The sequence below is a fragment of the Dipodomys merriami genome, unplaced genomic scaffold, assembly GCF_024711535.1.
Source record: "Dipodomys merriami isolate MVZ:Mamm:240054 unplaced genomic scaffold, mDipMer1.0.p SCAF_965, whole genome shotgun sequence".
In the NCBI taxonomy this organism is placed as follows: Eukaryota; Metazoa; Chordata; class Mammalia; order Rodentia; family Heteromyidae; genus Dipodomys; species Dipodomys merriami.
Genome location: NW_027206585.1, coordinates 3,298 through 26,668, shown reverse-complemented (window position 1 = coordinate 26,668; position 23,371 = coordinate 3,298). Strand labels below are relative to the sequence as shown.

At 37.4% G+C, this 23,371-nt stretch overlaps 1 non-coding gene across 1 annotated transcript; it reads right to left on the bottom strand.

Annotated features, from left to right (window-relative positions):
* Window positions 1–18,910: 18,910 nt before the first annotated feature.
* Window positions 18,911–19,014, bottom strand: LOC138821925 (U6 spliceosomal RNA). Its single transcript, XR_011370267.1, has one exon. It is a non-coding gene; the product is annotated as a U6 spliceosomal RNA (small nuclear RNA).
* Window positions 19,015–23,371: the final 4,357 nt, after the last annotated feature.

Sequence of the window (23,371 nt, the reverse complement as noted above, 5' to 3'; positions counted from 1 at the left end):
AACAAGGTCACCTAGAGTTTGGGCCTGGGGTTAAAAACTCCATTTTGTGATCATAAATATTCCACCACTTCCTGAAACAAAATGTAAGGATCAGCAAGGAAGTTGGGTTAGCAATTCAAAAACTTATAATTACTTTATAGTGCAATATCTGAAATCTTCCCTTCCCACCCCTCAGAATCTGATTCCCCAATTGTGTAGACACTCATACACTCTGTTCTCCTGGAGCATTTGAGTGTGGGGCATCATCTACTTCTTATGTGTACTGCTATACAAAGGGAGATTTTTCTCCTAGGCTCAAGATGACTTCAGTGATTGGTGTACTGTGCAATACCCTAAGGGCATGGTCATTTGTTCACACCCCTAAGTAGAACTGTCAAGGACTAAGGACTAGTCAGGGCTTACTTTCTGTCAGTGGTATTGCTCTGAGGAATTGCTGTCAATGTTGCCTACAGTGCCTAGGCTAAGGTCTCTCAGAAAGGCTCCAAACTCAACCTGCCTGTGTCTCTGAGTTGATCATCATTGAGCAACTATGTTCCACATTCTGTGAGTCACTCACTTCTGTGGATCTATGCATATGAAGGCACAAGAAGAGAGTTCCCTGGAAGGAAGGTCCTGGAATGTAAAACATCTACTAGGACAATGGAAACCCATGGTTGGGTGTGCTTAATATGCAATGAAGTAACAAGAAAGAAAGAGACACTGTCAAACCCTAAACAAAGGGTCAGAAGGACTGAGGGGAAAGGAGCCCCATGATCAGGAATATAAATGGAGCTTACAAGCCCTTTCAGGCTCTGACTTTTTGGGTTGAAAGTAAGATAACAGATAGCCTGAGTTCCTAAGAGCTCAATGTTTAGGCTATATGACTTTTTCAGAACTTCTTTTCCTTCCTCCTGTGGTCTGAGCGGAACAGTTAGTACAGTGCTTCTGTCTCCTAGAGGCAATCTTTCTCATCACACAATGCTTAAAGTAGACAATATATGGAAGCTTCTCTTAAATAAAAAATATGAAGTAGAACACAGTGCTTCTCCTGAATTACTGCCCCTAAGAAGTTCCCAATTCTGAGCACAGAGTGATCATGGGTGAGTGCTAATAACCTGAATGGTGAACTTTGAACACTCCCCAAGGCAGATACCGTCCAGTACAGTAGTTGCCACCTATGATCCTGGTTATTAAGACTGAAAATTCTAAGATATTGAGTCCCAAAAGAGGAAACTGGGCCAAGGAGAGACAACTTATCATTGCTGGAAAAGGAGGAAGACAAATTGGAGAATATTTCTCTGAGCATGGACATGCTAGTCATTTAAACAGTTTTCAAATTGTGGCTCATCAGTAGAGAAAACCAAGTCAAATCTCACTAAAGCAATACTAAAACATATATAAAAAAACTATTTGGATTTCGTTACTAACTTCTTTTTTCAAGTGTGTGTGTGTGTGTGTGTGTGTGTGTGTGTGTGTGTGTGTGTGTGTGTGTGTGTGTGTGTGTGTGTTTGTGGTGTCAGATTTTGTATGGGACCGCATTGGTTCTTTAAAAACAACATATTGGCACTATCCTTTAGGTTTCCCATTCAAGACTCGTGGCATTCTAACTCTACCACTTGAAACACACAATTCTGCTGGTTAAATGGAGATAAACATGTAATGGATACGTCAATCTAGGTTGGTTTCAAAGTATGATTTTCGGATCTCACTCTCTGAAGTATATAAGGTATAAGAGTGAGCTTCAATGCTCAGCCCAGTATTTCCAGTAAGTTATTAATCTTTCTGAATCTCAGAAAGTGAAAAGAACTACTTTGTAGAACATAGAATCTGGTGGGAATTATGACTGGTTGCATGAAGTACAAGTGTTTGGGATGTGTGGACAGAGACTGAAACTCTCATAATACTACTGATGTTTATATTGAAATGAATCCCAGCGATTGGAAACAAGAGGGATTTTTCTGTTCTTATTTATCCATTTATGGGTAGTGAGGGGCCACAGAAACTCAAGGAGGACAGGGGAGCAAATGCAGCAGTGGTTCTCTGTAGATATTATGTTGACAATGAACTTATACCACTTGTGGACAGGGACAGGGGAAAAAACAGAGAGAGAGTGCAAAGGAAGTGATGAGACTGTCCAAAAAGAAATGAACTCATTACCTGATTTACAAAATGGTGACCCATGTGTACACTTCCTTAACAATAACAATTTTTAAAATCCAGGTTGATAATTTTCTTTTCCAGTTTTCGATACAGGCCCTTAAGACTCAGATCCACCTATGGAGCTTTTAAAGGTTACTTTATATGATAATTAATATGCAGCCAGAATCTCTTAAGAAATATTATAAAAAGTATTCCATTCTTAGTAACTTTCTGTTTGAGTGCAGATTATCTATGTTGTTGGCAGAGCTATTTTTTACTTTTTGTTTTCAGTACTTGTCAGGTGTTGAATTCCTTCTTAAAGCTTTGTGACAGAGGTCCAATATGTCTTGGCACCCTGCCACTAGGTATCATGATAATGAACCTTTGAAATTAATGTCCTTGATTATGAGTTTTATTTATTTATTTTTTGTTTTTGTTGGTGAACTCTGGGCCTAGTCACTGTCTCTCAGCATTTCAGCTAAAGGCTAGTGCTCTACTACTTGAGTCACAGCACAACTTGTGGCTTTTTCTGCTTACATGGTGCTGAGGAATCCAACCCAGGGCCTCATGCTTGCAAGGTAAGCAGTCTACCACTGAGTCACCTTCTCAGCCGCTATGAGTGGTACTTTTGTGCATTGATTTATTAAGCAAATCTATTGAGCAAGTACATTCATTTTGCCACTAGACATATTCAAAATTATGAATTATCTGATATTTTAACGAATAAAACTTTTGGAATTGTTTGTCTCCTCATGCCAAAATCACAAAGGAAGGTATTTTATACTAAAACCACAAAAGAAATTCAAGATCTTGGTGCTAACAAGAGAATTCAAAATGGTATTTCATTATGAATACTGAGCTCAAAACTCTTCTAATACTTATTTATAAATGCAAGTTAGAGGGGAAAATCAACCAGGAAGTAAATTGTATATTGATTGTTAATTTTTAAAGCGGAAAATATGATCATTGATGGCAGACTAAAGACCATCTACTACCACAGTCCTGTATGCTCAATAAGAAATAAGAAACTTTTATTGAAAAATTGAGGTGGAAAGTGAACATCAGGCAAAGGCAAGTAGTCAGAGCCTACCACCAACAAAGAAACACCACAATGTATATCTCAGAAAAAGGAAACAATTTCAGAACAGCACTCATCATCTGTATCCGTTTCAATAATACATGTACACTTCCCTACACATACACACACACACACACATACACACACACAATGTATGCAACAGCTCAACCTACTCACAAACATCCACTCATCATGAACCAAGTTCTTCCTGTAATATTTGAAATTTTAAAAGTTTTAAGTATTGTAAATAATTAATAACAGATGCATAAGCAATCATTTTCTTAATAGCACTCTGCTATGGAAGTGAGAGTTCATGATTATTATAACTACCTAAAACATCTCTGAATCTGGAAATAATTAAAAAAAAGACAATCTGAATTTTGGGACTATATTTCTACAGCTATTCTGCAAAGGATTAATGAAATGATATAAGATCCAAAAATTAAGTACTAAATTAAGACAATGAATACATGAGTAAGTAAAGTGAAAGACACTGATCAGAGAGACCTATGCTGCCTCCAGCTCTCAGCCAGCTGCACACGGTGGCACCCTTGATGCCACATGGGCCACGTGGTTGTGTTCCCCAGAGCACTGGCCATATTGGAGTTGGAGTTGGGGTTGGGGGTTGGGAGAGGAGGGTAGGACATTGGGGATACTGCACTAGGGTTGGAGCTGGGGGTGATGGGGAGGGGAATATAGGCTGCAGGTGAGGCTGCACTGGGGTTGGGACTGGGGGTGGTGGGGAGTGGAAGGTAGGCCCTGGCAGAGGCTGGTGAGGGGAGGAAGGAAGGGGGAAGGTCAGCTTCTCTGACAGCAGCCACCCCTATGTTGGCTAGCTTCTCGGGAGTGTCTGTGAATTGGGATGGTTGGGGCAGATCCCCTGGGGCCTGGAAGCCTCATGAGGAGAGGAAGGAGTCTCAAGTCCTGCCAAAGTAGACAATGAGAAATGAGAGAACCAGTGGATGAAGAATTTCAACAATAAAGGGGAGGACTTGGAGGCAAACTCTGGGGGCGTGGAGGGTGGAGGCCACAGGACTCAAGCTGCAGTGATGACTCTCTCGATGCCCCTGGCAGTTTGTGAGGGCCAGCTCCACTGCTGTGGGCTCAGCCTATGCCTGGTTTTGCACTGGGCACCAGGAACGGCCTGCCCAGCTTCAGCCTGCCCTCATGGAGCAGCAGCAGGGAGGTCATGCACAGTGGGGTGAAGGAAACATGCCTTGCCAATGCTGTTTCAGCCCACTCAGGACAAGGGCCACCGGGGATGTTCCAGCTGTAGATCAGGACTGAACCATGGACAAGACCAGGTGAGTCCTCTGGGGACCAGCATGGTGGCTGTCACATGTGGGCGGGGAACTTCCTTAGCTTGCTCTAGGGGTTTCCACAGAAAGGCTCATTCACTCTGGTGCCTCTAACACCTTCTGGATTCCAGCTGTCCTCTGGTCTCCTGCCATATCCAAGTACAGTGTCAACTCCATGCCATTGAGAGGTCATTACACAGATGCTCATATGGCTTCTCAAACCTGGTTCACCATGCATGCAAGGCTTATGGTGTGCCATCCTCCAGGTCAAGTGTACCCCTGTTTCAGCTTGACCACCCATGCCTACAGGACCATGAACTGCATTCTTACACACAAAGCCAGGGATTCACAAGGCTATGCTGCAGTCTAAGGTATCCTATCCCTCATCCTGCTCAAGTGTGGGGTGGCTGTGGAGCCAACTGCATCATCACATTTGATTATCTCAGTGGAAGAAGAAAAAATCTTCATTGTCCAAGATACAGCTGCGCCTACGTTTCTATGTGTACAAGAGGTGTGTGTGTGTGTGTGTGTGTGTGTGTGTGTGTGTGTGTGTGTGTGTGTGTGTGTGTGTGTGTGTGTGTGTGTGTGTGACGTGAGAGAGTCAGACAGAGCAGAGGTTAGGAATAAAACACTTCTTTCCTTCAGCACTGAGTTTTGGTATCTAGAGGTTTTTTCCCCCCTCCACCAATCCTTAGTAAACGTTCTAAAGTTGTCCCTTTGTATACTTTTGTCCCTTGATCTTCCTGATGATCAGATTCCTATGGTCTGCGTGTGAACTTCAGCATTTGCTTCATGAAAATGGTGACTTTTTAAACATCTTTTATGAAGCTCTTTGATCTCTTTAAATGCAATTTGTGCTGTGTTAATGTGTTACTTAGCCAAACTGTTTGGACTTAGTCTGTGACTGTTAATTTTGAGGTTATCTTAGCACTAATATGAGATACTATCCTTTCAATCTACATTTCTAGTGAAAGAAGTTCAACATCTTTATTGAAATAATTGCCTGGGTGTAAACAAAGACAAAACCAATGTTATAAATGTACAATCACTAGATTTTAGTAAATTGTGGACCACTGAAATAAATTTTTTAACTAATGTTAATAATTGGAATAGGAAAAAATCACAAATTATAAAACTTAAAAATTGATCAAATACCAAAAAAGACACTGATCAGGAATGAAGTACAAATGTTAATGTTTAATAAATAAATGAAATATTTGAAATTCTTATCCACATAGGAAATACATACCCAAAAGTCACTGAGATCCCATCTTACACATTAAAATACTTATAGCCACTCAAACAAATAAACACAAATGCTGGAGAGGTTGTGTGGCATTGTAACCGAATACAACTCATATGTAGCTCAGAGTGGAAGTTTACACAATACCAAAAACAACCCCACATATTTTAATGACCTTTACAGTAACTTGGATACATATGAAGGAATATGATTCAACATGAACATCCATGTTAATGGCAGCAGTATTCATAACAACCAAGATCTGCAATCAACCTAGGTGTACCAGTAAAAGGAATAAACAGAATGGGCTATTCATAGCTATAAACATATTCTGGAATATAAGAGAAGTTAATGCTTCTACTGTTACATTGCAAAGTATTTTTGGATATGCACCTAATACTATTTTCATGGGCTTTTCTGGCATTGTGTTTTTTTCTTTTGTGAGGAACGTCAATATTGATTTTCAAAGTAGTTACTACAGGTTAAAGATATCCTGTAAGGGGCTAGGAAGGTGGCTGAGTGGTAGAGCGCTTGTCTTACATGCCTGAGGCCCTGGGTTCGATTCCTCAGCACCACATAAGCAAAGAGTAAAAAGCCGGAAGTGGCGCTGTGGCACAAGTGGTAGAGCGCTAGCCTTGAGCTGAAGAGCTGAAGGACAGCGCCCAGGTCCAGAGTTCAGGCCCCACGACCGCACCCCCCCAAAAAAAGATATCCTGTAATAGGTGAATATTAGACCAAAAGTTAAATATATCAGTGAACACATACAGGACCATAATATGTAATTTATAATTTGAAGCAATTTTAAGAAGGCAACAATTGAGAAAAAAAGATAATGCTAGAAGTTTAATAACAAATTATTTTGAAAAGTTGAATGAAGAAGTTATAAAATAAGACTCATCAAAAACTGTTGAATGATAGAAGATGGATGAAGGTTAGAAAAACATTCATCTGCATGGCCAATTTGAATGAAGTAAATTCATATTGGTGTACACTGAAGACACATTCCAATTCATAAAATACACTTAAAATGTTTATGAGAAGACAAATCAGTATCTGTCTTTTGTATATGTAATAGTAAAAATTCACAGAAGGATCAGAACTGTGAAAAAGAGAGAGTATGGCCAAAATTGTTGATGTGATTGATTGAATATATCTGAGTTTGTGTGGAAAAGGAGGAAAGAAAATGAAGAAAACATATGGGGTGCTGATCAAGATATATTTTCACATTTATAAACAAGGAAAAATACGAAAAATGTGCAACTAATTAGTGTTAATTTAACAAAACATTTTGCTCAAGGTTTAAAAATGAAACTATAAAAAATAACAATAACATCAAATAAATAGGGCATTGAAGAAAATGTCCCATAGACAGATTTTCCCCATAATTTGTTATATTTCATAACAAATGGATTAAAATAAAATGTAATTACATCTGAAGATGTTAACACTTTCAAAGGTCATTTTTAGAATCCAGCAAAGAAAAGTATCAGAGAAGTAGAAAGTAAGAACAATCTGTGCTATGGATGAAGATATTTACTAGAACTTTGTGATGAAACAATGTGCTCTCTTTTCCTAATCAACATAGTCCAGGTCACCTACCTTTTTACAGAACACTTGTAGTCAGTGAAGTAGAGTTACTAATTAGGTAGTAATTTATTACTTTTATTCCCTAATCTTATTATGTGATTCCTGAATGATATGAGTGATCCTAGGAGATTTTCTGACCTCATTTTCATTCCTCCCCCTGCCCAGGATTCTTCTGCTAGTCTCATTTTTCCTTGTTTCTGAACTCAACTCCTGTGATCTTTCGGGTCATGAAAAAGAGCTGGAGAAATGTGAGTATGACTTGAAGTCTGTGCTAACTTTCACTCCAGCTCAGAGGAACTATTGAAGGACCTCCACCTGAGCTTCAGAATCAGATATTAATTGACCTCTTTGGAAATGTAGAAATTCAGGCAGAATCTGAAGAGATTTTGTATTAGAGCACATTTCAGAGGATGAGCTTTCCAACCAACCACCACAGCCTTGACAGAAGGAACAGATTTAAAATTGAAAGTGGTCTCAGTTCCCAAAGAGCCAATGGGAATCCAGGAGATCACACATTCCTCCTGATTAGGGACCTTGTAGTAAGAATAGAAACTGGACAAAGTCTAATGTGGAGATTAACTGAGACTGGGCCTAAGAGCAACACAAAAGAATTTCCCTTTCTTTGACTACAATTGTGTTGTTTAGTGAGACATGACACCTTCCTTCATATCAGATAATGCACTAGGTGAATTATGTCACTGCCACTATGTGGGAGGTCAGTTCCTTGGAGGAGAAGGGGTTAAATGTTGTGACCACCAGTTTTTTCTCTAGGCCTTTATCTCTCCCATGCCTTCCCCTGCAGGGAATATGTTGCTTCTTTCCTGCATTCAACTACTTGTGTACCATAGGGTATTCTTTTTCTAGTCTCTTACATTCGAAGTAGCATAGGCCCAGACTCTGCTCCTTCCAAGAGGTGACAAGATCAGATTTGTACTGAAGGTCAATCAGATTGAAAAAAAAAACTGAAATTAGTAGCACCCTTTCATACTTGCATCTTTACTAACAGACAACTTCCTGGTTGCTCATTCTGTAGTTTTAATTCTTTAGTGGCAAGCACCATTCTAGGAGGTCTTTCCTGGCCACTGAAAATTGAACTCACAAGAAGCTGAAAAGTTTCATTTTGTGGGGTGGTGGATACTGGTGGCTCACATCTATAATCCTAGCTAGTCATGAAACTGAGATCTGAGAATTGTGGTTGTAAGCTAGCTTGGGAAGAAAGTCTATGAGATTTGTCTCTAGTTAATCAACAAAAAAAACAGAAGTGGTACTCTGTCCCAAAGTGGTAGAGGGCTGAGTGACAGTACTCAGGCCCTTAGTTCATGCCTCGTGACCAACAAAAAGGAAGTTTCATTTTTCTACCATGGTGTCTTCTTCTAACACACTATGTGCTTTATCTGCAAGTCTTCTTAAGGTTCCTGTGTCTCACTCTAGTAGATTTTTTCTTTCAAAAATAAGAAAGTCTACAAAGTCTACCTATTGTACAATCACTAAGTTTGGAATAAACATTTGTTAACTGTTGGTGTGCAGACATTAGACTAATTCTTAATTTAAAGAAACTATGTTGGCCTTCATTCCACTTGAACAATTCTGTGGAAAATAGATATATCTTTGGATTCCTTTGGTTCTTTCTAGAATCTATATTCTCCAGATTGTTTTTCCATTGATGCAGAAAAGTTCCAAATTGTGGCAACTATTATTTATTGTATTGCTAGTTTTAAGCATGGAAAAACCGATCAAAGATATTTCAAATTTAATTTTGTGAAAAATGTTGATTCATTATCTAAATTCAAAAAACATAAATTACTAAAGGAACTGTTTCTTTGGTAAAAAAAAAAATAAGAGCATTGGGTCAGAAATAGTCTCTTCCATGTAGAAGTCTTGGAGGGTCTGCCTATATAGTGATCTCACTTTGAGAAGTAGTTTGCCATATGGGTCTTTTCAACACTTCGTGTTTGGCACTAGAAGCCTGGTGAAACAAACAGATTTGTCTATGATTCTCTTTCAGGAAGTCCATGGCTGACATTGATTGTGTTAGATAATAATTGTCCTCCTACCATTTCCTTCTAAGTAATTTTACTTATATTTGTGATTTGGGGACTTGTATCAGGTTATATGTAACCATATCCTGTGGAGCAATTTAAAGAAGGAAACTTCAGTATCTGTGTTATAATGGTAGTGGTATCATAAAAGTTCCTTATATTTTACAATATAAGATAAGTAACAATGATTATCTTATCAACTCTAGCTAAATTATGTATCATTAGGCATTATGATAATAGTGTCTGAAAGTTCACAGATCACTTTATTTTCAAAAAAATCAAAATAATCAGAATATTGATATTTTGAAAAGTATATTATGAGGCACGGATATTTCCAAAGACAATGCTACCCACAAGACATTTCGTTTCTTATTTTGTCATGTAGCTAATTTAACTTTAATTTTTATCCAAATTATAACTTACGATTTACTACTTGTGCTACAAAAAATGAAGCACAAATTTATTTTTTGTCTTTTTTACTCATTTGTATTTATCATTGTGCAAAGTGGTTTCAATTCAATGAGTTTGTTTATAAGTACAATGCATCTTGATTAGTGTTCCATGAATCTACCCATCTTTCCCCAAACTACCCATCTTCCAAGTTACATGGTTCCATTTTTACATTGATATCATTAATATAATGATTATATTTGCCATCCCTTCCTCTTTTCATTAATCTGCCCCCTCTTTTCTTAAACTTCTTCTCCAGCGGAACATCATTTCCCTTTCTGCTACTCATTTGCTTGAATTCTTTATTGTTTGTTAGTTATTCAGAGAATCATCATCACTGAAATACTTTCATGAGCATACTGAGTATTTTATTTTTTAATTTCATTTTGATTTCAACTTGTACACAGGAGTTGACATTCATTATGAGTACATGAGTACAATCTCACCTCTTTCATAATTTTCCCCAGCACTCTCACTCCCACCTTTTCCTCAAGTTTCTTCATTTGGTAGGATATGCATTAAGTTAGAGCACTGCATTTCACTCCACTTTATTGCTTCATTTATCTATTTCTTCCCACCTTGACTCCATCCGTACCTCTGAGTACTTGATTCATAGTGTTTATTTTATTGGAATGTGAGTTAGCTATTCTAAGGAATTACATTATTTGAATTATTCTCTGAACTAACCATATTTCAGTTCATACCTAGGTGTATAGTTGCATTCCACCACAAAGTGTGCATATTGTATTGATCTATATTACGCTTAACTTCCTATATAACAGAAAACATATCTCATTTGTCTATCTGGGTTTGGCTTTCTTCCCTTACTTCATTCATGATTTTCCCCAATTTATTTCCTTTCTTTGCAAATGATTCATTATCATTCTTTTGAATGGATAAATAAAATTCTGTTGTGCATGTACGTGTGTACGTATGTATGTATATATATGCATATATATATGAATGTATACGCATACATGTATATCTATATGCATATTGCTATCATATTTTCCTGATCTACCTGTCCACTGAGAGGCATAGTCCATGTCTAAATGTGATTTCTTGTACTATTATGCTTTTGCTTTCAATGTTTTGGAAAATGACTAAATATCATTTGCCCAATCTTGTGCATACAGGCTATTCTATAACAAAAATCATTCTATTAATATCCTAATCTGTTGGTTTACGTTTCTTTTTATGTTGGCTCCTATAAATCACAGGGGTTCATAATTGCATATGAATTTGTTTTTAAGAGCAACACTAAATGTTTGCTTGAATATAGTTGACACTTGCTAATAATTTATTAAAAATTATATATACATACATATGCATATACAATTTATATATATTGACACACATATATGCCTATATATGCATGCATATAGAATATATGTGCATATATATATATGCATATATATATAATATACACACACACAAACATATATGTGCTAGTACTAGGAATTAAATTCAGGGCCTAGTTTCTTTTGGTTTTCCTTTTTGCTCAAGGTTGACATTCTTCCATTTGAGCCACAGCTCCTTGTTTAGCTTTTTGATTTTTAGTTGTAGATAAGAGTATCATGGTCCATTTTACCTTGTCTGTCGTGAAACTACGATCCTCAGATTTCAGCCTTCTAAACAGTTAGGTTTAAAGGCATGCAGCATTAAAACTAGCCCTATTATATTTGAATTAAAATATATTTAAAGAATGATAACTTGTAGTATTTTCAAATAAATCTTTTCATTTAAATAAAACATACTGCATAATTTTTTTCTTATTCAAACTCACCTACCAAGAAAGGAAAGAAAAATGTGAAACTGAAGAACCTCTGAATGTAACCATTCTCAAGCCTGCTAGCCACAGTTTCTTTGCTGAAAAATAGAACAGGATGCTATCATATACAAGCAAAATGGAAGAACATGATCTTCACTAAAGTTTCTGAAAGACTGATGACAATGAGGACAATCAACTTTATCCATGAAATGTCACAAAGGATACGCTGTGTTCGGTGACTCTAGTGGATAAGTGTAGCCAACGTTAGAGGATGGTCATAGTGATGAGAATAATCAAAGGTGTATATGGGATTACAGAGGTGTGTTTTCTTGAAGATGAATGCTCTTGATTTTGTTGCTAAGCTTGTCATCCCTCTTGAAGTCTCTTGTCTTGCTGCTGGCCCTTTTTAACTGTTTACTCATTTGCTTCAACTGGGCCTTCTTTTCACAAGAGCAATTCCATATGCTCCTGGTAAGTTATGAAAATAGGAAGCTCCATTATTATTCCATCTTTCTTTTCTACTTTTTATTTGTTCCACTATGAGAATATGAACTCAAGGCCTAGACACTGTGTTTTAGCTTTTTCTGTTAAGGCAGGTACTCTATAACTTGAGGTAAAGCTACATTTCCATGGTTTTGGAGAACTAAAGGGAGATTTTTGTCTGGACTGGATTTGAACTTCAATCTTCAGTTTGCAGACTTCTGAATAGTTAAGATTATAGGATTGAGCCGTTAGTGCCTGGCCCCCAAAGCATTTATTTCTTAGCCACAAACATGGGATGCGTCTTATAGAGTTTTGTCATTGATAAATTCTTATCATATGTGAGAGTTAATGCAATTTCACAGGGAAAGGTTGGAAAGTCAAGAAGTGCTCACTAAACAAATTCAAAATATGGTTTGTTCTTACTTTCTTGATACAACACCCCCACTGATTTCTCTCATGGATATCCTCTAATCTACTTCTAATTTTACTTCTAATTAACAAGTGGATATAACTCAGTTTCATTTAACTACATGAATTCTTGTTACATATGTTACTGACCTACATTACATCTGAGGCCGAGTGACTACCTGAAATCATCAATTTAATCATAAATGACCTCTGTTCTTTTGCAATAACTAGACTCCTTCAGGGGCCTGAGGACACCAAGATACTTCAGGAGACACAAGCCCTTTCTCCTATCAGACTTGCCAATGCAGAAGAAGCAACTGTTCCCTTCAACCCTCATAGGAAACTTGCCTGTAACATGAGATTCTCAGCAGTGAGAAGGGTGTTCAAACTACACCTGCCTGGACACTGCTGGCTCACCATCTGAAACTTCTTAAGCCTTTCTTCAATAATGCTGTCTGTTGTATGTAGAATTGTTGTTCGTCTGCACCAGCCATCCAGACATCTCCTTATTCTCTTCATTGAATAGGATCCACGAATTGAGTCTGTCTACAATCTCCTCTTTGCTGATAATCATCTACAGAGAAAAATGCATTTGGCTGTTGAAGACAGCAAACAAAATGGTGCCCTCCCCTCCTATTAATGGAGTGTGAATTTCATTCATTTTAGTCAGCATCTTAGAGGACTTATATCTGTGTTTTTCCTCTCAGAAACCTAGGGTTCAACATCATCAGACATTCTCATACATTTGCTGAAGTAACAACTCTAAGTGACCAACAACACTTTTACCCATTGCAAATCTATTACCATCAGGTCACAACAAACCTTATAAAGAAGAAAGGCAGAATATATTAAGCACCCCATAAATTCTTCTCCTTTATATCCTTTCAATATTTATTTTTGAATGATGATAACTTAATTTAATTCTGATGATATTTTTTCCTCTTAAAATTAATCAAATTATTACATGATTAAGGCCAAATGTCCTGCTTATTTAATTTAAAAAAACTATAATTCACATCATGTAAAACCAAATGTTTATAAAACAACATATCAGGAAGATTCAAGCCATATATATATATATATATATATATATATATGATGGAAGATTCATACATAGTAAAATAAAAGAAACCTTAAACCAATACCCATCACTCATTTGATCCTGCACCTCTAGTGGAAGAGGGTGATTTTACCTATAAATCATGGAAATGTCATCTCAATCCAGTCTACTCTACACAGGCTAACCCCAAAATACTCAATGCTTCATTACTTACAAACAACTCTAGCAAGTAGACTTTATTTAGCATAGGATTCTCCTCCCTACAATGATAAATGGATTATGTTAATAAATTTGAAAGTAAATAGTTCAAAACAGCTTGGCTGAGAGTACAAAAGGATTTTGAGGTCTTAAAAATCTTGAAATACTTCCAGTTAAAAAGGGGCCACAGAAGGTCCATTGCTAAAGTTTTAACATGAAGTTCATAAATACGAAACAAAGGGATTTTCTTCTTACACACAAAAACCTCACCAAGAATTTTTGAGTGAAGCAAAATTACCAACTGTAGCACCATCTACCAAGCCAAATGTATTGAAAGGGTTTGAAAGTCTATCCCTAGAAACCCAAGTTTTGTTTCTAACTCTCAGACATGTATTTATTTCAACTTTTAAAACTTTAGTTTTTCATGGCTCAGAATTCCTAGTTAATCTCAAAATGTCCCTACATACTGCTCTACATTAACTTTTGGAGAACTTTCCTAGAACAACAAACACATTTTTTTTGTATAAAATTTGAATAGAAAATTTAAATTGACTTTTAAAAATGAGACGAGTAAATGCTCATTCTGATATAAAATATAGGTCAACACTTCAATTTAGAGGACAATGAAGTTTATATTTAGTTGAAATTTATTTACTAATCATATATATATATATATATATATATATATATATATATATATATATATATATATATTATATGTTGATAAATACGTGACATCCGTGACATCTCCTTTTAAAAAACTAAAAAATGTATTGTTTCTGAAGTAGTCATCACATACAATTTCTCTTCAACTGGCATTATTTTGGGGCTAATTTTCTAAATTAAAGAGTGTAAGAAATGTTTTTTAAAATATAATTAGTGCAGATTTCTAAGCAAAAGTTTCATCTGGCTATGGATACATATTTTGTTGGTTTGTCCAGTTATCTTTGTGGTGACTATCAAACTAAGAATTTTAGGAAAACTAGGCAAACTGTCACTAGCCATACCTAGGATTATTTTATGTTCTATTTATTTTAATTTTTGTGCTGATCTTGGGATTTGCATGCATTGCCTGAACAATGTCCCTAAAATTTTTCTGCTCAAGGTTATGACTTTAAAACTTGTGCCACAGTTCTACATCCAACCTTTTGGTTGTTAATTAGAGATAAGACTCATAGACATTCTATCATTAGGCCCAACATCACATCAAGGTTCTCAGTATCCATAATATCAAGGACTATAACCATGAGCCACTGTTAGCTACATGATGTGTTTTTTAAAGCATCTGTAAATAATAATAGAAAACTATCACCATTACTAAAGGCTCAAACCTGTAAATCTAGCAATTTCAGAGGCTGAGATCTATAAGATCATGTTTTAAAACTTGACTAGTCAGACAATTCAGAGTTTATTTGTTTAATCTGCAGGACCCATGGTTTAAGTCAGGCCTAGGCACTGTATATGAGTTACTTTTCATTAAGGCTAGTGCTCTACCTCTTGAGCCACAGTGACACTTCCAGCTTTTCCTAAGTAGATATTAGAGGGAAATGGTAAGGAGACCTCACAGTTTGGCTCTTAACTGTCATCCAAAAACTAAGCCTTCAAAGTAGCAAATCAGAGATTCTTACCTTCAACTAAGCAGCAATAAAAATACTGAAGGTGTGATTCAAGTGGTATAGTATCAGCCTTGCTTGGAAAAAGTTATGGCAATTCAAGCCTCAGTATTGGCACATATGTACACAGAAGCATGCACATACATACATATAAAGGGTCTTATACTCAATTCCCTGGGATTAAAAAAATAAAGTATTAAATTAAATTAGGACAAAAATAAGAAATTCAAATTCCTAAAAAACAAAAAGAAAAACAAAAAAAACTACCATAGCCGGGTGGTGGTGGCTCACACATAAAATCCTAACTAATCAGGAGGCTGAGATCTGAGGATCACGATTCAAAGCTAGCCAAGGAAGAAAAAGTCGATGAGACTCTTATCTCCAAGGAACCACACAGAAAACTGGAAGTGGCACTGTAGCTAAAGTGGTAGAGCATTAGCCTTGAGCTGAAGATCTTAGGGATAGCACCCAGGCCCAGAAGTCAATCCCCAAGACCAAGAAAAACAAACAAACAAACAAAAAACTGCCATAACTGAATTGTGACTTAGGTGGTAGATTTCTTTCTTCCCATAAATGAGGTATGAGTTCAATCCCGAGTTGTTCATACCAAAGCAATCCAATAAAAGCACACTAAGAACTATCTAACAAAAAATATGTCATTCGTTGTAAAGAAAATTAAAATTTATGAAAATAATTGAAAGAGAGCTAAAAGGAGAACCATGGCTCAATAGTGAACAGCAACTTAAGCCATATTACCATTTCCAGGTTTTAGATATTTATTGGCAAAATGAATATCACAGACATTGCTGCTTGGGATGCCTTTGAATCTGGATCCTCAGATTTCAGCCTCCTATGTAGCTGGGATTACAGGTGTAAGGCACCAGCATTCTGAGATATGCATTTATTTTGTCATGTTATGTGGCAAATTTCACAAATTTATTTGTTTGGCCACTGAATACAAACTATTGTAGGCTATAAGATGGGCTGGTAACTTGGGTGTGGTTTGTCTATAGTAGCTGCTCAGTTTCTAACAGGGGCCACTACCCTATAGTCTCTCACAGAATGTGGGGATCTCTTACAAGCTTACAGGATGCCTAGTAGGGTTTAGGTTCTGTGGCGGTGAGACTGTGGTTTCTGCTTTCTGGTCTCCTATCATACAGCCACTGTTGTCAGCTCCTAGGCACCTCCATACTTTCTTGATAAACATATTCTCCTTAATGTTTGCTTCATTCTGTTTGCATCACTGACTTCTAGAAAGGCCTTAATTTGCACTCACACCTTGGAAGTAACTCATACCAACTCTTGTGGGAACTAATTACATTTGTAGAATCTGTTTAATTTTGTTATTTACTGGAGCATATAGTGGATTTACATCCTGCCAGACTGGAAGATAAAAGACTTCCTAAGGGTCTGAGTTGTTGTGTATCACCTGATACACATAAAAAGCTATTTATTGGGGCTGGGAAGGTGGCTCAGTGGTAGAGCGCTGGCCTTGCATGCATGAGGCCCTGGGTTCGATTCCTCAGCACCACATAAGCAGAAAAAAAGCCGGAAGTGGCATTGTGGCTCAAGTGGTACAGTGCTAGCCTTGAGCTGAAGAGATGAGGGACAGCGCCCAGGCCCAGAATTTAGGCCCATGACCGGACCCCCTCCCACCCCAAAAAAAGCTATTTATTATCTGTGCACTGGTGGCTCATTCCTGTAATCCTAGCTATCTGGAGGATGAGATCTGAGGCTCCCAGTTCAAAGGCAGCCTGGGAATGAAAGGTTTATCTCCAATTAACCACTCAGAAAGATGGAAGTGGTACTGTAGCTCAACTGGTAGAGCACTCACTTTTAGCTGAAGAGCTGAAGGATTGCCACGCCGACTCCAGTGGAGTCTGCTTAGCATGGGAAACCATCTATCAGACCTAAGACAGGGGCTTCAGAGACCTATCTCTGAGTTTTGGGACTTCACCGAAGTCTACCTCAGAGAATAGGGCTTCTAAGAGGCCTACTCCTGGAAAAAGGCTGGCAAGCCCCTGGGAAAGATGTGTTTCTGCCTTTCTTTTCCTCACTGTATAGGAGTGCCTATTAATCTTTTACTGTTTCTGCTGTTCATTGTACTTACTCATTGTCAACGTTCCCCTATTCAAAGCTCTTTCTTAAGAGTGCTGACGACTGCAATATCTGATGAGTGTCTTAAAAATATGACTAACTCACCAGAGTTAAGTGCTACCCTGAAACCCCTCTTATGGAGGCTAGTAGACAAGTCATAAGCAAATATAAAAGTATTGGGTGTTTCACAATGTCACTTCAGCAGAAGGAATTGTTTGTAAGAGATTTACAAAAAGCTGTAGGCGAGGCTAGAACAGAAAGAATGTATGGCAATTGCTGAGATAACTACTTAGGAGAAAGAACTTCTTATTACTCTCTTTCATTTACTAAGATACTTGCTAAATCTAAGTCTCCTTGGTGTTTACTATTAAAGAAAGAACAGAAAAGATCTTATGGGACAGTTAAGGCCTCTATAGAAATAAGGTAATGTTTAGTTGGTGACAAACATCAAAACCCATTATATTTCTTAGAGATAAGCCGGAAACAAGTGCCTGTCAGGCAACCAGCTGGTGACCACCCAAGAATGAAGCCCTGCAGCAAGGTTGTGTAACCTTTTGCCCTTTCAGGCGAGCAGCTGGTGACCGCCCAAGAATGAAGCCCTGCAGCAAGATTATGTAACCTTTTGCCCTTTCTTATGGAGATTTTTGCTATAAAAGTCTGTTATTCTCTGCATTAAATCGCACTCAGCATCCACTCCTCTTGTGTGTGAGTTGTCTGTTTGCCATCTCCCCACCTATTCCAGTTCCTCCCCTAGGTGTCCTCCGTCGTCCCGACAGAACCCCGTCCGCGGCAAAGGATTGCGCAGAGACCAGAGTTGAATCTCCAGAGTTGAAAAAAAAAGAAAAACATTGGAAAAAGCTATTTATTATTCTAAGTGTCCTCAATTTCAGACACTGGTAATGTTGAGTTATTGTTTGACATTAACCAATGAAGTGTGAAATTTAACAAAATGAAAGATAGTTCCTTGGGTGGAGTGGAAAATATTTCGGCAGTTATAGAAAATGAAACACAATTAGGAGTTAAATTGAGGATACATTCAAGAGCAGTAGCCGTGGCTTCAGAGGTGGGACAGAGCTAAATATGTTAGACATATGTTAAAAGGAGAACATGGGGCTTGGAATGTGGTTTAGTGGTACAGTGCTTGCCTAGCATGCATGTAGCCCTGGGTTCAATTACTCAGTACCACATAAAAAGAAAAAGCCAGAAGTTGCCCTGTGGCTCAGGTCAAAGGGTGCAAGACTTGTGCAAAAAAGAAGCTCAGTGACAGTGTGCAGGCCCTGAGTTCATGCTCCAGGACTGCCAAAAATTAAAAAGAGAGAACATGTCAATAATGAATGAGGGAGGGATCCAGAAACCAAATTCCTCACTGAATATTTTCTCTATTTCAATATCATTCCAGAGAGAAAAATTAGGCATAAAGATGGTCCAGAAAGAACATACCTCATGAAGTAATACAAGATTTAAAAAAAAAATATGGAACGCTTCACATATTTGCATGTCATCCTTGTGCAGGGACCATGCTAATATCTGTATTGTTCCAATTTTAGTATATGTGCTGCCAAAGCGAGCACTACAAAAAAATTTTTTTTTACTGCAACTGGCCTGTAGAGACAATCCATCAGACTTAATTGTGACTTGCAATAGCACAAGAGCTCATTGTAATAGCACAAGTGCTATCTGGATATTATGTATGGGTCCTGAGCATTGATAAGAGCCTAGGTGCTATTCCTATTTTTTTCCTCAAGAATATTACTCTATTACTTAAACCACAGCCCCATTTCTGACTTTTCTGGTGAGGAAATGGAGATAAGAGTGTCATGGACTTTTCCTGGCTCACCTGGCATAACATTGGGATAACATTGGGATAACACCTGGGATAATATTAATAATGTTATCCCAAAATCTCAGCATTCTGAAGAGCTAGAATTATAGTTATGAGCCATTAGTACACAGAGAAGTATTTCTTTTTCAGTGGAATGAATTAAGAATACAGATTCTTAAGGAAAATTCACCCTCAGTACTAAGTAAATCATCAAGAACAGTTCACGTGGATACACACACACACACACACACACACACACAAGCACACAAGCAGACACACAAACCCACATAAACGTCTCAGGAATCTGTATCTCTTTCCCTTAAAGAGTAGTATGGTCTAATGGGCAAACTGTGGTGTCAAAGTCATGTAATCCCAGATATCAAGAGGTAGAGGTATAGGAGTATGGGGTACTGAGGATGACTTGCGTGAAGTTAGCACAAGATCCTATATTAAAAGCAAACTGAAAAAGAAAGAAAAAGAGTTGGGTGCATGTAGGCACAAGTGGCAATTTATGTGCCTAGTAAGTTTAAGGCCCTCAGTTTAATCCTCACTTCCATGAAAAAGACAAAAAGAATAAAATCTCAGTCCATTTTGTCATTGTTTAAAATCAGTTAAGCTGTATACTTCATGAGGAATATAAGGTCTATTTCAAGCCTAATAGTAGTAGCTGGATAGTCTATATAGCATGGCAGCACATGGGACAAGGCCCTGTAGGTGCATCATATCACAGAGGATCTCAGCATCATGGTATGTGCTAGAATGACAGGGAGTAAGGGGCATAGGTTGCTTTTAACAACTCATAACAGTGATAATGTTAGTCCCTTGAGAGTTGATGAGATAATATTTATCCATTTATGACTGAAACATCTTTTAAAGGTTCTACTTCCTGACACTGCTACATTGAATAGTTAAACTTCAGTATGAGCTTTGATGGTGACAGACCATTAACAGGCTTCTGACAGAGGCAGGTGAGACCATTGGAAGCCAAGGACGTTAATACAACTAGGCACCTTGGACAACTGCTTCGATCTCATTGATTCTGATATTTCCTGTATTTGGCGCCATCTCACAGTCAAGATCCATCAAGACCATCTCTGTTCCATGTGCCAGTTTCAGTTATGCTGAGTGTTATATAAACCACTAGACAATAGGGAGAAATAGGATGGAGATAGGCACAAAAATGTAAGTTTGGCATTCTTCTTGGCCCTTAAATAACATTAAAAGATTTATGTAGGTAAGTCACGAGAAAGCTCTATGTCATTATAAAATACATATAGCCATATAATAACTACTCTATCACCCTGAAAGATACCTTGTAGAACAGCTTGTTTACACATAACACAGACACTCCTATGAACACAAAAGATGGAAAAAACAAACAAGTTCCGGTTTACAAAAGTAATTGTCAACCTCAGAGTCAAAGCAGACACCCTGAAAACAGTACTGGAAAGAATAGGAGAAACACTAGGTCTCCTTGGCACAGGTCAAAATTTCCTTAATAGAGACCAAGAAACACAACAAATCATAGAAAGGTTGCACAAATGGGATTTCATGAAACTGCAGAGCATGTGCATGGCAAAGGACATAACTAGCAAAATCCATAGAAAGCCCACCGATTAGGAGAAGATTAGCAATACAACAGACAAGGATCTCATATCTAAAATGTGCTTGGAACTCACAAAAATAAATCCTCCAACAACAAATCCTCAAAGAAACAAGTGCGCAATAAATAAGTGGGCTAAAGACTTAAAGAGAAACTTCTCTGAAGAGGAAAGAAGATGGCCAATAGACACATGAAGAAATGCTCAACATTTCTAGCTATAAAAGAAAAGCAAATCACCAAAATTACTCAAGCTGATTTAAAATTTGGCAAAGGAGCAGGGTATAAAAATAACCGTCAAAAATCAATGGCTTTTCTGTATGTCAATAATGAGAAAAGCGTGGTTGAAATCAGGAAAGCAACTCCATTCATAACAGCACCCCCAAAAAAATACCTAGGAATTAATTTAACCAAAGAAGGGAAGGACCTCTATAATGAAAACTTTAAAAACCTGAAAAGGAAAATCAAAACAGAACTTACAAAGTGGTAAAACCTCCCATGTTCCTGGATTGGAAAGATCAACATCGTGAAAATGGCAATACTTTCCAAGGGTTTCTACCTATTTAATGCAATACCTATCAATATTCCAACCCCTTTCTTCAACGAATTAAAAGAGGCTATCCAAAAATTCATATAGAACAATAAAAAACCCAGAATAGAAAAAAATATCCTTAACATAAAGAACAGTGATGAAGGAATATCAATACCAAATTTCAAACTCTACTACAAAGCCATCGTAATTAAAACAGCTTGGTACTGGCACAAGAACGGACATCAGGAACAATGGAATAGAGTTGAAAAGGCAGAAATGAATGTACAGACATATAGCTACCTAATCTTCGATAAGGGAGCTAAAAAAATAGAATGGAAGAAAGCCTCTTAAGTAAATTGTGCTGGCAAAATTGGTTAATCACTTGTAGAAAACTTAAGCTAGATCCTTATATATCAATCTGCAGCAGAATCAACTCCAAATGGATCAAAGCCCTCTGAGTCAAAGCAGACACTCTGATGGAATAGGATGGAATAGGAGAAACCCTAGGTCTCCTTGGCACAGGCCGAATTTTTTTTTAATGGAGACCCAGAAACACAACAAATCAAAGAAAGGTTGGACAAATGGGATTGCATGAAATTGCAGAGCTTCTACATGGCAAAGGACATAGTTAACAAGATCAATAGAAAGCCTATGGATTGGGAAAAGATCTTCACTAGCCATTAAACAGACAAGGGTCTCATATCTAAAATATCCCTGTAACTCAAAAAATTAAATCTCCCAACAACAAATCCTCAAAGAAACCACTTCTCCATAAATAAGTGGGCTAAAGACTCAAAAAGAAACTTCTCTGAAGAGAAAAGAAGGATGGCCAATATACACATGAAGAAATGCTCAACCTCCCTAGCCATAAAAGAAATGCAAATAAAAAGAACAGAAATACCATCTCACCACAGTTAGAATGGCTATAATCAAGAACTCTAATAACAACAGATGCTGGAGGGGATGTGGATAGAAGGAAAACTTACTGTATTGTTGTGGGAGTGTAAACGTGTTCAACCACTTTGGAAAGTTTATGCAGGTTCTCAGAAGACTCCACATAGAGCTGTCCTATGACCCAGAACTACCACTTTTGGGCATTTACCCAAATGTTCACAAACAAGATCATACTAATGCTACCAGCAAGACTATGTTTATTGCAGCATTATTTACCATAACTATGATACGGAACCAACCCAGATACCCTTCAGTTGATGAATGGATCAAGGAAACGTGGTATATATACACAATTCCATGCCTCCATAGAATTTCTTTGTCCCATTTGTTAGGAAATGGAAAGACTTGGAACAAATTATATTAAGTGAAATAAGCCATACCCAAAGAAACATAGATCCCATGGTTTCTCTTATTTGCAATAACTAGTATATGTCTGAGAAAAGCAGAAATTTTTAGACAAGTTGATGTTAGGCGAAATGAACCCCAAGATATTTTTTTTCTTTCTTGTGATAGTTTCCAACATATTTATAAATTGATTTCTTTGTTGCTTTGTATGTACCTCCCCCATGGTATAACTCCTGTTTTCACTGCATTTGATTCTGGTATCCTGCATCTTGTATATACATTTTTCTAATTTGGAGAGGGTAAGGGAAAACACAAAATGCTTAAATAGGGATACAGATTGACCTATGGTAAAAATGCAATGTACAAGACCCTACGTTGAAAACAAACATTAGAACTTCGGAGGTGGGGAGAATACTCATGGAAGTGGGAGAGAAGGAATGGTAGGGGAAAAACAAAGGAGGAGGCAACAATGCTTGATAGGAAATATACTTGATAGGAAATTACCTTACTCATTTAATTGTAACCCCTCTGCACAGTATTTTTTATAATAAAAGACATACAAAAATTAATTCAATGTATGATTATGGGCCAGTACTAGGATTTGAATTTATGGGCCTTCCACTTACTTTCACACTTCAAACTGGGATCTCTATTTGTCTTTATTTATTTATTTTT